The 14,499-nt window shown below is 40.9% G+C and overlaps 1 protein-coding gene and 1 long non-coding RNA gene across 5 annotated transcripts in view; one reads left to right on the forward strand and one right to left on the reverse strand.

The window, feature by feature from the left end:
* LOC117357800 overlaps positions 1–3,966 on the forward strand; it is a 75,276-nt gene extending 71,310 nt beyond the window's left edge. For both annotated transcript variants that reach the window (XR_004538859.1, XR_004538860.1), the window contains one exon: positions 66–3,966. This is a non-coding gene — a long non-coding RNA (uncharacterized LOC117357800). The remainder of the gene's footprint in view (positions 1–65) is intronic.
* The window catches only part of LOC117357799 (cytochrome P450 1B1-like), a 130,152-nt gene that overhangs the window by 110,098 nt on the left and 5,555 nt on the right, over positions 1–14,499 (reverse strand). The gene's annotated exons all lie outside the window — the stretch shown is intronic.

The following is a 14,499-nucleotide window of genomic DNA, read 5'->3' on the forward strand; positions in this document are numbered from 1 at the left end:
AAGCACAGTCAGACTCCCCCCAAAGAAAATGTGTATTAACAGTTATGCTATGTTATAAATTGTAGATTAAGAAAATGTTAAAGTCGCAAGCAGATACCGTGAAGCCGACAGAAAAGTTTAACAGGAAAAAGACACACAGCGAAAGCGTCTCAGAGCCAGACAGCACAGAAGAAGGAGAATGTTATGAAGTTGATAATTATTCTGATAGCAGCAAGATGTCAGAGGATGGGTCAAATAATGGGGCATTAGGTCCTTCTGAAGATTCAGAACCAATCAGCTATGTCTAGTTTGTGAAAAGATGGGATCGTAAACTGGACAAGTTTCATGGTGTACTTTATTCAGAAGAATTTAGTTTCATTAATTTAGACAGGATAACATCATTATGCGAGGCTCAAAATGCCATACGCCAAGGCATTCAACATATCCTGGACGATATCAGCAACAGAGTTTCGCCCGGTAACTACGTACAAGTGCATCAACATTCATCGTTTTTTCACAACTCCTTGTTTTCTGGTAAATTAAATCCCGAATCGCTAGATGCTGATGATTTCTTAGACCAGGTTGCTAAACTCCTTCAAAGTCACAGAGAAATACAGATCTGTGATTTATTCCGTGTTGTTGTACTTGAAATAAGGGTGGTGGGGCCTGTAGGGTGTTAAAATCTATACTGTTTAGCCAGATTTTGCAGAAAAAAAGGATGTATTTAATAGATTTGAATAACACTGAACTGTTAACATGCTGAAAGCTACATAATGATTTGGGGTGGTCGGTACATAAAAAAGTCATGCTCGATGATGTAGCAACCATAGAACAACATTTAAAGATAAATATAAGAGTTGTGTTTTATACAAACTCGTGGTATTGCTTTAAAACATCAGATCAACCCATGTATCCTAAAACGGTTTTCTTATTGCTACATGATGATCATTTCTACGGCATAACCGATGTCAAAAAATTCTACGGGGAGCATAATTTCTGTACTTTTTGCCAGAAGCCCTATAGTCACGACCACTCCTGTACGTTATGGTGTCGTCTTTGTTCGACACAGACGTGTTTGAACAATGTCTGTGTACAACAGAGATGTCCTAAATGCAAGATGTGTTGTCGCTCTAAAGAATGTTTAGATAGACATATGCAGCTGGCGCAGAAAAAAGAAGTGGAGTGTTTATCTAAAACACTGTGTCTGAAATGTGAGTCCTATGTGAACGAGAAACATAAGGGTTGGATGTGTAAGCTATGCAGTGAACCCTTAAGCAGTGATGACATTCACTTATGTTTTATGACCCCCATCGATAAACTCAAAACATCTGAAAAGTATTTTATGATTGCAAATGTATGCAAGAAACGGGGTGGCACATTCCTAATTAAATATATGCGGTGGACTTGTACGAAACAAGAAAATGGGAATTCAAGGGTCTTGAGTGTATTTTTGCCTTTATACAGATTTTTTGTGACAAAAAATTTAAAGACTATACCTTTATAGCCCATAATGCCAAAGGCTATGATGGGTATTTTGTTCTTAGCCAACTGTTAAAGGAAAATATGGACACAGGTCTGTTGGTTCAAGGTGGCAAGCTTTTACAAATCACAGTTGAACCTTTAGCTATTCGTTTCATAGACTCTCTAAATTTCCTACCTATGAAACTTAGCAAACTTCCAAAGGCCTTAGGTTTTCCAGGCTGTAAGGGTTATTTCCCACATTTTTTTAATACTCAGGAAAATCAAGACTAAGTGGGGTGTATGCCGGATATGGAGCATTATGGTGTGGGAAACATGATGCCTGAAGAAAAAGAGGAATTTTTAAAATGGTACAAGGATAACCAGCACAAGACGTTTGATTTGCAAAAAGAGCTGGCTTATTACTGTCAACAGGATGTGGCTATTTTGCGACAGGCATGTGTTCTCTACAGAGCAGAAATCATGAAAATGACACAGAAAGATGTGGTTGTAGAACGAGAGGGTTCTTCAGAAATTCTAATGAATTGTTTAGACCCTTTCCAATATATAACCCTAGCCTCTGTATGTTTGGCCATGTTCAGATTTATGTTTTTAGAACCCGAGACAGTGGCGCTCATCCCCCCCGGATAACTATCACAGACACAAAAAGAGATATTCATCCCCCTAAATTCAATGGTTGCTGTATCAAGAGGCTGCACAAAATATACAGATCATGCATGCTCTGAATGGGGGTGAAAGAAAGGTGAGGTCTTATTTTCTTGACGGTTACGCTGTCATTGATGGGGTAGAAACAGCTTTTGAATTTAATAGTTGCTTTTATCACAGCTGTCCGGTCTGTTATAATGATAAAGACCAGAATCCTGTAGCAGCAACGACCTATGGCTTTCTTTATTACAAAAAGCAGCTAAAGACAGCCTACCTGGAAAGCCTGGGTTTCAAGGTTGTGAGTCTGTGGGAGCATGAGTGGAAGCGAATGGTCAAAGAAAATGATAGGGGCTGAACAGACTTCCTGGCTAGCGCTGCATTACCTCAACCCTTGGTCCCACGAGATGCCCTTTTTGGGGGTACAACAAATGCTGTTTTTCTATACTACAAAACAAAACCTGGGGAAAAAATACACTACTACGATTTTACCAGCTTATACACTTTTGTCAATAAAACAAAGGAATATCCAACAGGCCATCCGCAAATCATTTATGACAACTTTGGTCCACCCACAAATTACTTTGGTTTTATAAAAGCAAAAGTATATCCTCCAAGAAAGCTCTTTTTCCCGGTGTTACCTGTCAGGGTGGGCGGTAAGCTTATGTTTCCTTTGTGCCGTACGTGCGCCGACGCACGGCAACAGGAAATGTGTGCCCATACGGATGAGTAGAGAGATTTCGTGGGCACTTGGTGCATGGTGGAGATGGATGTTGCCATTGCAAAAGGGTATGTGGTTGTTGAAATCTACACCTCCTTCAAAAACAAGAGGCTTCTGACTACCCCCGGTGATGCTATGATACAGAAAAACAAAACATGTACATCTCTGATTTCTGTAGAAAAGAAGGTGTACTTTTGCATGCAGACCATATTCAGCTAAACTCTGCTAATTGCCAAATAACAAAACTTTTCTTAAATTCTCTGTGGGGGAAATTCGGTCAAAGGACAAACCTGCCTACCGTTAGCATTGTCAGAGAGCCCGATGATCTCTTTAAATATCTCTCTAAATACCCTGAATTTGAGGTTTCATCGTGCGACTTTATCGATAATGAAACGGCCTGCGTGTCTTGGAAGCACTCAAAAGACCGCACTACTTTGTCCGGTAACACTAATGTTTTCATAGCCTGTTTTACACAACAGCCTATGCGCGTTTAGAGTTGTACAAACTTCTAGACAGTCTACAAGAACACTGTCTGTACCACGATACAGATTCTGTGATATTTGTGAGCCGCGAGAGTGACTGGAACCCCACTCTGGGCGATTATTTAGGGGAGCTCACACCAGTGAGATACCTGCCGATGAACATATGACAGAGTATGTATCAGCGGGTCCTAAAACATACGGTTACAAACTGACAAGTGGAAAGACCTGTATGAAAGTGAAAGGGATAACGTTAAATGTAGAAAACAGCCAGAAAATCAATTTTACTAGTTTAAAAGATCTAGTTTTCACTACAAACCGGGTGCAGAGGGTTTACCCCAGAAAAAGATAGGGGTGCAACAAACCGGTATTATAAGAAACAAAAAGAAGTGGATACTAACATGGTGGATGCCCGCTGGTCGCACCCTTTCTCTTGTATATTAGCAGGACCGTCCAATTCAGGCAAGAGCTTCTTTGTTAAAAAACTGTTAGAACACGCTGGCCGTGTTTTGTCTGTCATACCTGACAATATTGTTTGGTGTTATAGTTGTTGGCAACCTCTGTATAAAGAAATGTTAAATAAATATCCTTTTACTACTTTTACGGACATTTTGCCTGATACTTTTAACGATGACCGAATGTTTCCAACCCATAACGTAAACTTGGTTATTGTAGATGATCTAATGGATTCTGCCTGTAAAAGCGGTGAAATAGAAAATGTCTTTACTAAGTATGTACATCACAGAAACCTGAGAATCATATATATAGTTCAGAATGTTTTCTGCCAGGGTAAAACAAGCCGGACTATAACTTTAAACACCAAATACATGGTTCTCTTTAAGAATCCTAGAGATAAGTTACAGATAGCCATTCTGGCTAGGCAGATGTACTCTGGAAAATCACAGTTCTTTTTAGAGGCCTTCGAGGATGCCACCAGAAAGCCGTACAGCTATCTCTGTGTGGACTTAAATACCACAATGCCTGAGGCTTACAGATTGAGAACGTATATTTTCCCGTCAGACTGGACAATGGCATATTGTGTAAAACCACAATCAACTCATGGCTGTGAATACATAACCAGATCCCGTCATATACGCTGGGGCATGTCTCAGGTAACATGTCTAACCGCGTAAAGAGAAACCTGCCCCTTTTAAAACTTTTAGTCAAAGCCTCGCCGCAGCACAGAAAAGCCATCCTGAATACAGCTTCTGATGAGTTGGTGGCTGCTATAGCTGAAATCGCTCTCAACACTCTAAAAGGTAATATCCCGCTTTCACAAAACCAGGTAAAGGTTTTAAAAGGGAAGCGTCACGCTATAAAAAGACTGTGTGATAAAAGATTAACCCTTAAGAAAAAAAAGAAGCAGTTGGTGAAACAATCGGGCAGATTTATAAAGCCCTTGTTAAGTTTTGCTTTACAGTTGATAATGGGTCTTCTGACAAACCGCTGATGCATCACGCTGAAAAAATGTACCTGGTCCCTAGTCAACAACTCGAGTGCTTGAGAAACCCCATTGATTGGGAAGAAAATATTAGAACCTCAACCATATGTAGGTTAGACGAGGAAATGAAAAACATACTGCAGAGTCCCGGTATGTCTGACCATGAAAAAGTTAAACGTTACTCAGAAGTGTTACAACGCTATCTCGTGTTGAGCAGACAAAGGGATATGGAAAAAGAAAAGCTAAATGTGTATTTACAGGGACCGATTGATACTTCAACAACCCCCTCTCCAGAAAATAGAATACCTCCCAACTCTGTGGCATCAACATGCGCTATAGGAAAAATTCCGAAGTCCTGCTTAACAAACTGTCAAAAAACAAAAGTGTTGCATCCTGGGAGGGAAATGGTACGTTTGTATACCAAGGAAAACCTATCAGTGGTTCTAACCTGCTCGACCTCGTTCGCAGTGTTACGCAGACCCATGCTCTTTCAGAGCAAAGAAGGCCCCTAGGTTGGGTGGAGTTCATGCAAACTCTAGCTGAATTAAATATGCCTTCCTCGGTTGTGAGTAACGCTGCCAACAGAGATGTACTGTTATGCCTCAAGGAGAACCCAGCTATGAAGGTTCCTGAACTATATACGAAACCTGTCAAGACCAAAGAACTCCTGCCTCATAAAAGATGCAAACTATTATCCACTTACCGGTGGCTGAGTGTATAAAAACATATCTTCAATAAAATAATGCTTTTTAAAAATGAAAATAAGAGACTGCAGACATTTTGATTTTAAGGTTTACTTTTTTTTTTATTTAGAAGCATGGTAGGAAATACAACCCTGGGGAATATGAAACAGGTTTTGAAAAGGTCTACACAGATTGCTGACAGGCTAAATTCATTCTTTGCCTCTGTCTTCACCGATGAGGACACTACAACAATGCCAGAAACAGGGAGGGTATTCAACGGATACATAGAGGAAAGCCTCACCACAGTAAATGTGGATTTGGACGAGATATACTATCAGATTGACAAACTAAAAAGTGACAAATCCCCTGGATCGGATGGAATTCACCCGAGAGTATTAAAGGAGCTTATGGTTGAAATTGGAGAACTATTACAAACCCTAGCTAACATGTCAATTAGAACCGGGCAAATACCGGATGACTGGAAGATAGCGAATGTCATCCCAATCTTCAAAAAAGGATCGAGAGGAGAACCGGGTCACTATAGACCTTTGAGTCTTACATCAGTTCCTGGGAAGATGGTTGAAGCACTAATTAAAGATAGCATAGTGGAACGCCTGGAAAACCACGGAAGCCAGAGGTCATAATGCCATGTACAAAAGCATGGTGAGACCTCATCTGGAGTACTGTGTGCAATTCTGGAGGCCACACTACCGTAAGGATGTGCTGAGAGTTGAGTCGGTTCAGCGAATGGCCATCAGGATGATCCTGGGGCTCAAAGATTTCTCGTATGAAGACAGGCACAAGTTGCGGCTATACTCTCTCGAAGAACATAGGGAGAAGGGAGATATGATAGAGACATTTAAGTACATCACTGGTCGCATAGAGGTGGAAGACGACGTTTTCCTTCTAAAAGGACCCTCGTCCAAAAGGTGACATCTGCTGAAAATCAGGGGGGGTGGAATTTCATGGGGATACCAGGAAGTACTTCTTCACTGAAAGAGTGGTGGACCATTGGAACGAGCTCCCGGAACAGGTGATTGTAGCCAGCAGCATACAAGATTTTAAGAATAAATGGGATGCCCACGTCGGATCCCTACGAGGGTAGCGTAGAGGAGGATTGATAGAGTGTAGCTTGGGGGAGGGTTGTTAGAGTGGGCAGACTTGATGGGCTATGGCCCTTTTCTGCCGTCATTTTCTATATTTCTATGTTTCTAATGAGAGCTAGTCAACACGGCTTCAGGAAGGGGAAGTCATGTTTGACGAATTTACTTCAATTTTTTGAGAAGATGAACAAACAAATCGATAGCGGAGACCCGATGGATATAATTTACTTGTACTTCCAGAAAGCGTTCGACAAAGTCCGTGCGGCAAGGCTTATGAGGAAACTACTAAGTCACAGAATAGGAAATGTACTCAGATGGATCGGCAAATGGCTAGAGAACAGAATGCAGAGGGTAAGCATAAATGGGAAATTCTCAGACTGGGAGAAGGTGACTAGCGGCGTGCCCCAGAGCTCGGTTCTTGGGCACATCTTGTTCAATATCTTTATAAATGACCTGGAAGAGGAAACAACAAGCAATATAGTCAAGTTTGCAGATGACACAAAACTATGTCGGGCAGTTGGCTCTCAAAGGGACTGCGAGGATCTCCAAAAGGATCTGAACCAGCTGGAGAAGTGGGCGGAAAAGTGGCAGATGAATTTTAACATAGACAAATGCAAGGTGATGCACCTGGGTAGGAAAAACAAGAAACATGAATATAGAATGTTAGGTGTAACATTGGGCAAAAGCAAACAAGAAAGGGACTTGGGGGTACTGATAGACAGGAACCTGAAGCCGTTGGCTTAATGCGCGGCGGCGGCAAAGAAAGCAAACAGGATGTTGGGCATGATAAAGAAGGGGATCACGAGTAGATCGGAGGCCGTCATAATGCCGCTTTACAGAGCAATGGTCAGACCACACTTGGAATACTGTGTCCAACACTGGTCTCCATACCTAAAGAAAGATAAAACTCTGCTGGAGAGGGTGCAGAGGCGAGCCACGAAACTAGTAAAAGGTATGGAAAATTTGAGCTACAAAGAACGCCTCAGAAAACTAGGACTGTTCACCCTTGAAAAGAGGAGACTGCGAGGTGATATGACAGAGACTTTTAAAATATTAAAAGGATTTGACAAAATAGACCAAGAAATATCATTATTCACTTTCTCAAATGTGACACGGACAAGAGGTCATGGACTGAAACTGAGGGGCAGCAGGTCCAGGACAAATGTTAGGAAGTTCTGTTTCGCACAGAGAGTGGTGGACACTTGGAATGCTCTCCCGGAGGAGGTTGTGACGGAGACTACCATTCTGGGATTCAAGCGCAAGTTGGATGCACACCTTCTTGCAAATCACATTGAGGGATACGGGAAATCAAGGTCTCCAACAGGGAGCACCTAGCTTGGCCTCCGCATGTGCAGGTCGCCAGACTAGATGGACCTAGGGTCTGATCCTGTGAAGGCGTTTCTTATGTTCTTATTTTTTACAAATTTCATTACCATTTCATCATTTTGCATTAAATCTTCAGAATACATTTCTAAAATATTTTCAAAAGGTTGCCCTTTACAGCGATGATGTAAAAAAACACACAGTGATAGCCACAGGCCTCAGACAGTGGGTGCTGTAACTGTCTATTATGATATAATATGGCCTTACAGTGTTTATTGCAAAAGTTCATAATGCTGTTAGGAAAGAATAAACTATCTGGTGGTTGTCCGTAAGAATCAAAAAATTCTCCTGTCCCGTTCCTGGTCACATAGAGGGCTAACCAGTGTTCACCCAGTAGGTTGTGTGGGTGTGTGTTCACGACAATTCCCATGGGTTTCCTTGGTATTTCTAATCCTGTTAACCAGTCACTTGGCAGTACATCTAAAAAAGATTCTGCAACATAGGAGTCCTTCTTTAAAACACGGAAGATCTGTATGGTGTTCATGTTCAAGAATGGTTAAAAAGAACATTCCTTCTATGATTAACTTCTATCATGTTGTCGAAAACCCCATACACAATCATGTTCACAGTGTGAGGTAAAGCTCTGGCAAAACGTATTTCAGCCCGCAGATTACCGGTTTTGATCAGCGAGTAGTGGTCAGGGCATTCTTGGTCTGGAGATAGGTCAAAGGCTAGCAGTATATAACCTTTCTAAAACTGATGATCAACCAGGAGGGCGTTGTCTTTCAGGTGTTTACCGGTCGCTTGAATAAGTTGCATATATTCTCTCACACAATTTCCATTTTCAAAGTCGGGTTGTAGAGGTTTTCTGGGTACTTGTTCACCATCTACATACAGAGCTGCAAAATTAATATCTTAATGTTTAAAATTGAAAGAGTTTTTAGCATAATTACCACTGAAAGCGTCGTTATCCACAAAGCCCAACACGATGAGCTTTGGTAACTGCCCCAAAAAGAGATTTTCCTGATTAGTCACACGGGCGCCGGCCGGTATGCTAAACACCTTCAATCCCACATGGTCTATCGCATACTTGGTGTTAGCTTTCAGTAGAGCTTCAGCATGTCCCAAGCGCACTTCAGGGGCCACTTTAACTCTCTTTACAAAGAGGGCTGCATTTAGGATAAGGAGTTTATAATTTTGGTCAGCATCACCACTCATTAAACAGAAAGAGTTTTTGTTACGAGACAGTTTTATTTTAAGATCTACGCCTTTTATGAGTAGCTTTTCTTGAAAAAATAGATCTCTGTGTAAATGTCCCAACAGTTCCACCTTGTGGCTAGATGCTGTAAAGTGAGCCCTTTCGGTAAAACCCACATTACGTGCACTTCTATCTCTAACGTCGTGATGTTGGCTGTATCCTTATAAAACAGGCCACTTGTGAACTGTGATTTGAGGGCTCCTTCACCGTAATTGAGGATCAGCTCTATGAGGGCTCTGTAGGGTGTAACCAGACAGACATCGTGCCTGCCCTGGTTCCAGTTAAAGTTCCTCCTAAGACACAGAGTAAAACCCGGAAGGGAATGGACAAGGGTTGTGCTAGGAAAAATAGGGATGATTTTCAGGTTAACCACCAGGGGGAGCCTGAAATCTCCCAGGATCTCCTGGATGAGCACTATCTAGGTCACCACAGGAGGAGCCCAAGAGCCCCAGGCAGGTCTGCTGACTCAGGTAGAATAGGGCATGCCCCTGCAGTACAAAAGCAGCACCTGAGTGCAAGCAGACAGGCAGGCTAGGGAGAAGGTTCAGACCTTTACTCCCTGAGAGTCTCCTCGGGCCAAGCAGGGATGATACAGCCTCACCCATGGAGGTACAGGAGGCTGGAGAATTGCTGGAGGAAGTTCTTTCTGATGATGATCTTCCAATGGAACTTGACCACCTGCCTGAGGAAGTAAATCCTACTGAGGAAGCCATGGAGGTTGGTTTTTCCACCAGCTGCAGATCCTAATTGGCAGAAACAGTGAGTTTGTTTTCAGTTCCCTTTGAAAGTGACTGTGCTGAAATTGGACCTTTTGGGATTTTGCTTTGTTTTTCTTTGGTTTTGTTTTTTTGAAGCTGATAGTGTCTTGTTTGGGAGAGGTTTGCTGTTACCTGGGAGGGCATTTTGTAAGCTACAAGATAGCTAATTGAAAGCAAACCTGGGACACTCTTCCTTGCCTGGCAGTTTAGTGTAAGGCTGCCAGAGGCTTCACTTTAGGAGCACTGTGTACAGTGAAGCCAGTGACTTGAACTTTATATTTGTATAAAACTATACAACCTGTTTGGGAGCAGGTTGCATTACGCTCTGAGGTGAGCCTAACCTCAGGGGAGTATATCCTGAAGAGGAAATAACAAGGAAAGCAGTTGAGCTTTATTCTTGGAACTTTATTCTTTGGAACTGATTGTTGCATTTGCTTTTGAATTTGAACTGTTTATTGCTCACTTTTGAGTTTGGACTGCTTGAAGGTTTATGGTTTACTTACCTGTTTATTTGGATTCATGATTTTCCTGATTTTTATGTTTGGGAAAGAATAAACCTGAGGTATTTTGATTTACTACCTTTTTTGAACATTTTGGCTTTTGATTTAATTGGTGTCAGTCCAAACCTGCAGGGTGACTCCAGTCCGGGTCACACGCAAGGGCTATTATTTCTTGTAATCACTGAGAGGTGCTGTTGAGTCCCGAGTAGACCACAGTCCCGGTTACAAGGGATAACAGTTATTACTCTGACTAATCAGCTGGTCTCCCAGGGTAACATCCAACTGGCTAAAAATAGATGCAATCAGGTAGTTTACCAGGGCTACTTTGGCGGCTGCATCAATGTCTGAACCGTCTTCTTTCACAATTTTACAGGTCAAATGCAGGAGAGTGTTGTTTAAATCAATGTAGTCTTCACCGTGCCCCGCTATGTAGAAGTCCAAAGGTGCTGTTTCCGATAAAGCTAATAATGGTGGTATTTCCACATAGATGCTTTTTTCGATACTGGTTTGGTTTGTGGATAGCTCAAACAGATCTAGTTCTGATTTAACGCATTCTTCAGAGCCATTGTGTACACAAGCCATGGTTTTTTAGAATATATCACGTTTCGTAGAACGGGCCCTTCTCTTCTTGGATCAGCTGGATAGCTTGTGATTTGTTACCTTGGGGTTTCTTTCTTTTAAAAGGTTTTGGAGGTCCTTGCAGAATCTATTGAGGATGGGTCCTCTTTCTTTTAACAGCATGTCTAACCACAGCCAGTCCTGACCCACCTGCTCTGCGGAATGGTTTATTTTATTTAGAATGGTTGTTGCGACATAGCCCATGACATCTTTAGCTATGTTTTTTGCGGCTCCTTTCACATGTGGTTTAATAATTTCAAAACCCCTTCTCAAAAGCGGTATTGCTTTTCTAAAGAGACTACGAAGTATACCACCTACATCTGCACTGAACATGACAGGGCCCCCGTGATATCCTGAAAGTCCATAACCGGCTTGTGCTGTGTAATAATTTTTGTATGTTTTGGGGTCTCCATAATCTTTAGACACCAACATTTTAAAACACAACAGTCTTCCTGGGTCGCAGGTGAAGCTTAAGGATCATCTTCCCGTAACGAAATGACACGTTCCTGTTCTGATCTGTCTTTATTTCAAATGTGATGGTGTCGATGTGCTGCTTGTTCATAGGTACATAGTGCGGTTTATCGTACGTGAGGGTGATAAACTTATCTGCTGACCCTAGAGCTGGAACACAGTGCAACAGTTGTACAAAATGGTCACCTACTAACTGGTTCTCTACAATATCGGTGTACACGTAGAGGGTATTAAAGCTGGCCTCGATATTTGCTGGGAAATGAGAATGCCTTGTATTAACGTTAGCCTTTACCCCCAAAATGGTTGCCAAATCATCACCTGCAGAAATAACAGACTTATCCTCTGATTATCTTCGCATGTTGGGGTCATATATGATTCTTAGTGGTCTCTCAGACTCATAGACTCTTCTAGTTTCAAGTTTCAAGTTTATTGGTTTTTTATATCCCGACCATAAAACAAATATCTGACCGGTTAACAATAAAATTTAAATAGGAAGAAATGAAATATTTAATGGAGTTTTAGGAAGATTAGTGGGAAAGATAACAACATATAAAACATACGAACGGACCTGACAGTGAGGGTAAATGGGGAGGTAGGGAAAAAGTTACATAATCTTAGCAGAAATGAGATAGAGGGAAGGGATATAACATAGAGGGCGGGGGTGCATGATATGAGTGAAATGCGCTGAAGATAAAGATTAGATATAAAAAAAGGGATAAACAAGTGGACAAAAAGATTAAGATTTGGCGTAGGCATCTTTAAATAGAAAGGTTTTAAGATTAGTCTTAAATTTTAGTAGTTGGATTTCATCCCGAAGAAATTGGGGGAGAGAGTTCCACAATGTGGGGGCAATTATAGCGAAATTAGTATTCCTTGAGTAAAAGGATTCTTTTAGAGACGGAATGTAAAGAAGTTTTTGATCTGATGATCTTAAGGAACGAGAAGAACTTTGGGGGATTATTAGTTTATCTAGAAATAGGGGCAGGTGGGAATGTTTAATTTTGAAAGTAAGCAATATGATTTTATAAGTTATCCGATGAGTGACTGGGAGCCAATGGGCCTCTTTAAGAAGAGGAGTGACGTGTTCGTATTTACCGATTTTATAAATGAGTTTGATAGCAGTGTTTTGAATAAGTTGCAGCCGACGAAGTTCTTTTTGGGGGAGTCCATTTAGAAGAGAATTACAATAGTCTAAGTGTGAAATAACTAGGGAATGAATTAAAGTGTTAATTGAGTCAGTAGTTAGAATAGATCTGAGGGAACGAATGATACGTAGTTTGAAGAAACAAGTTTTTACAACAGAACTGATGTGATCGTGAAATGTGAGTTCGCTATCTAGGATGACGCCTAATAATTTTATTTTAGTCTCCATACGCAATGGTATGGATTTGATGTATATTGTTCCTGGTATTACTTCGGATTTTTTAATGGGGAGGAGAAGACCGCAGGATTTGTCAGCATTAAGTGATAGTTTGTTAGAGAAGAGCCAATCGCTTAAGATAACCAGTTTAGTATTCAGATCAGTAATATCTGAAAGGTTTGAAGTGTTAATCGGGTAAAGCAACTGGATATCGTCAGCGTAGGCGAAAATAGAGAAACCTAGTGATTGTGCGAGAGAAAGAAGAGGGGATAGAAAGATATTGAATAATAGTGGGGATAAGATGGAGCCCTGAGGGACTCCGAAATTTTGGATTACTGAAGAAGAGGTTTGATTTTTTATATGAACTGTGGAGTTGCGTTGATGAAAATAAGATATGAACCAGTTGAGAGCGTGACCTGTGATGTTACAATCTGTCAGTCTAGATAGTAATAAAGAATGGTCGATGGTATCGAATGCCGCGGATAAGTCGAGAGAAATTAGTAAGACCGATTTTAAGTGGTCGTGAAAGTAATGTATAGTTGATATGAGGCCTAGTAATGATAGTTCGGTAGAATGTGATGTACGAAAGCCTGTCTGATACGGATGGAGGGCATGCGTTTGATCGAAATAATCGGATAATTGGGTATGAACAATTTTTTCTGTAATTTTAGAAATTAAAGACAGATTTGCAATTGGACGGTAGTTATTTGGTAAAGAGGGATCAGTGTTATATTGTTTGAGTTTGGGGAAAACTATTGCGGATTTCCATGATGTTGGAACGTGACATTCGGTAAAAGATTTAGCTATCATCTCCCTTATATAAGGTCTAAAGAAAGAAAAAAATGTTTTAATTAATTGTGGAGGAAAGGTTTCGAGAATATTGTTGGGAGAATTTATTGATTGTAGAATGGTGGATAATTGTGAAATTGAGGGTACTTTAAATTGAGAGAGGGAACTGAGGGGTAAGAACGTTGAACCATTGTTGATGGGCGGAGAAAAAGGGGGAATTGATGGTCCAAGTTGAGTTCTAATAGTGATCACTTTATTGTGGAAAAATTGGGAAAGGTCGTCTGCGGATGGGGATGCTGTATTTGGAGGAGGAAGTTTCTTTTTTGAATATTTTGAAAGAGATTGAGCTATGTTAAATAGAGTAGAAGAATTACTAGTTTTTGATATAAGTTTTGAATAATATTCCTTTTTTGTCTGCTGAATAGTCTTTTTGTAATGGGAAGCCTTTTCTTTGTAGAAGAGTAGGTGAGTATTTTTGGATGTTTTACGCCATTTACTTTCTGCCGAACGTACCTGTCTACGGAGGAGAATCAGATTTTCATTAAACCAAGGTTGATGTTTTTTTTGCGAAGGGTTAATGGTAGGTTTATTTTGTATTTTAGAATTAGGAGCTAGTGAATCTAGGAGAGAAGTTGTAGCGGTTTCCCAGTTAGTTGATTGTTCTGTTATAGTTAAAGAGGAGAAGTCTTGAAGATTTAGCTCGAAAGAGGATTGGATAGCAGGAAGGGAAATGTTTCTTAGATCACGAGTGAAAATGGAGTTATTTGTTTGTTTAGTAGTATGTCATGATTCATGGTTTCCAATAACCTCCCCATGGTCGCATAATATCCTCTCTGGATTGTAAATTGGTATACATTTCCTTCTCCAGAGGTGACAACGTACTTTATGTCTTCCT

The sequence above is a fragment of the Geotrypetes seraphini genome, chromosome 3 (assembly GCF_902459505.1).
Source record: "Geotrypetes seraphini chromosome 3, aGeoSer1.1, whole genome shotgun sequence".
Classification (NCBI taxonomy): domain Eukaryota; kingdom Metazoa; phylum Chordata; class Amphibia; order Gymnophiona; family Dermophiidae; genus Geotrypetes; species Geotrypetes seraphini.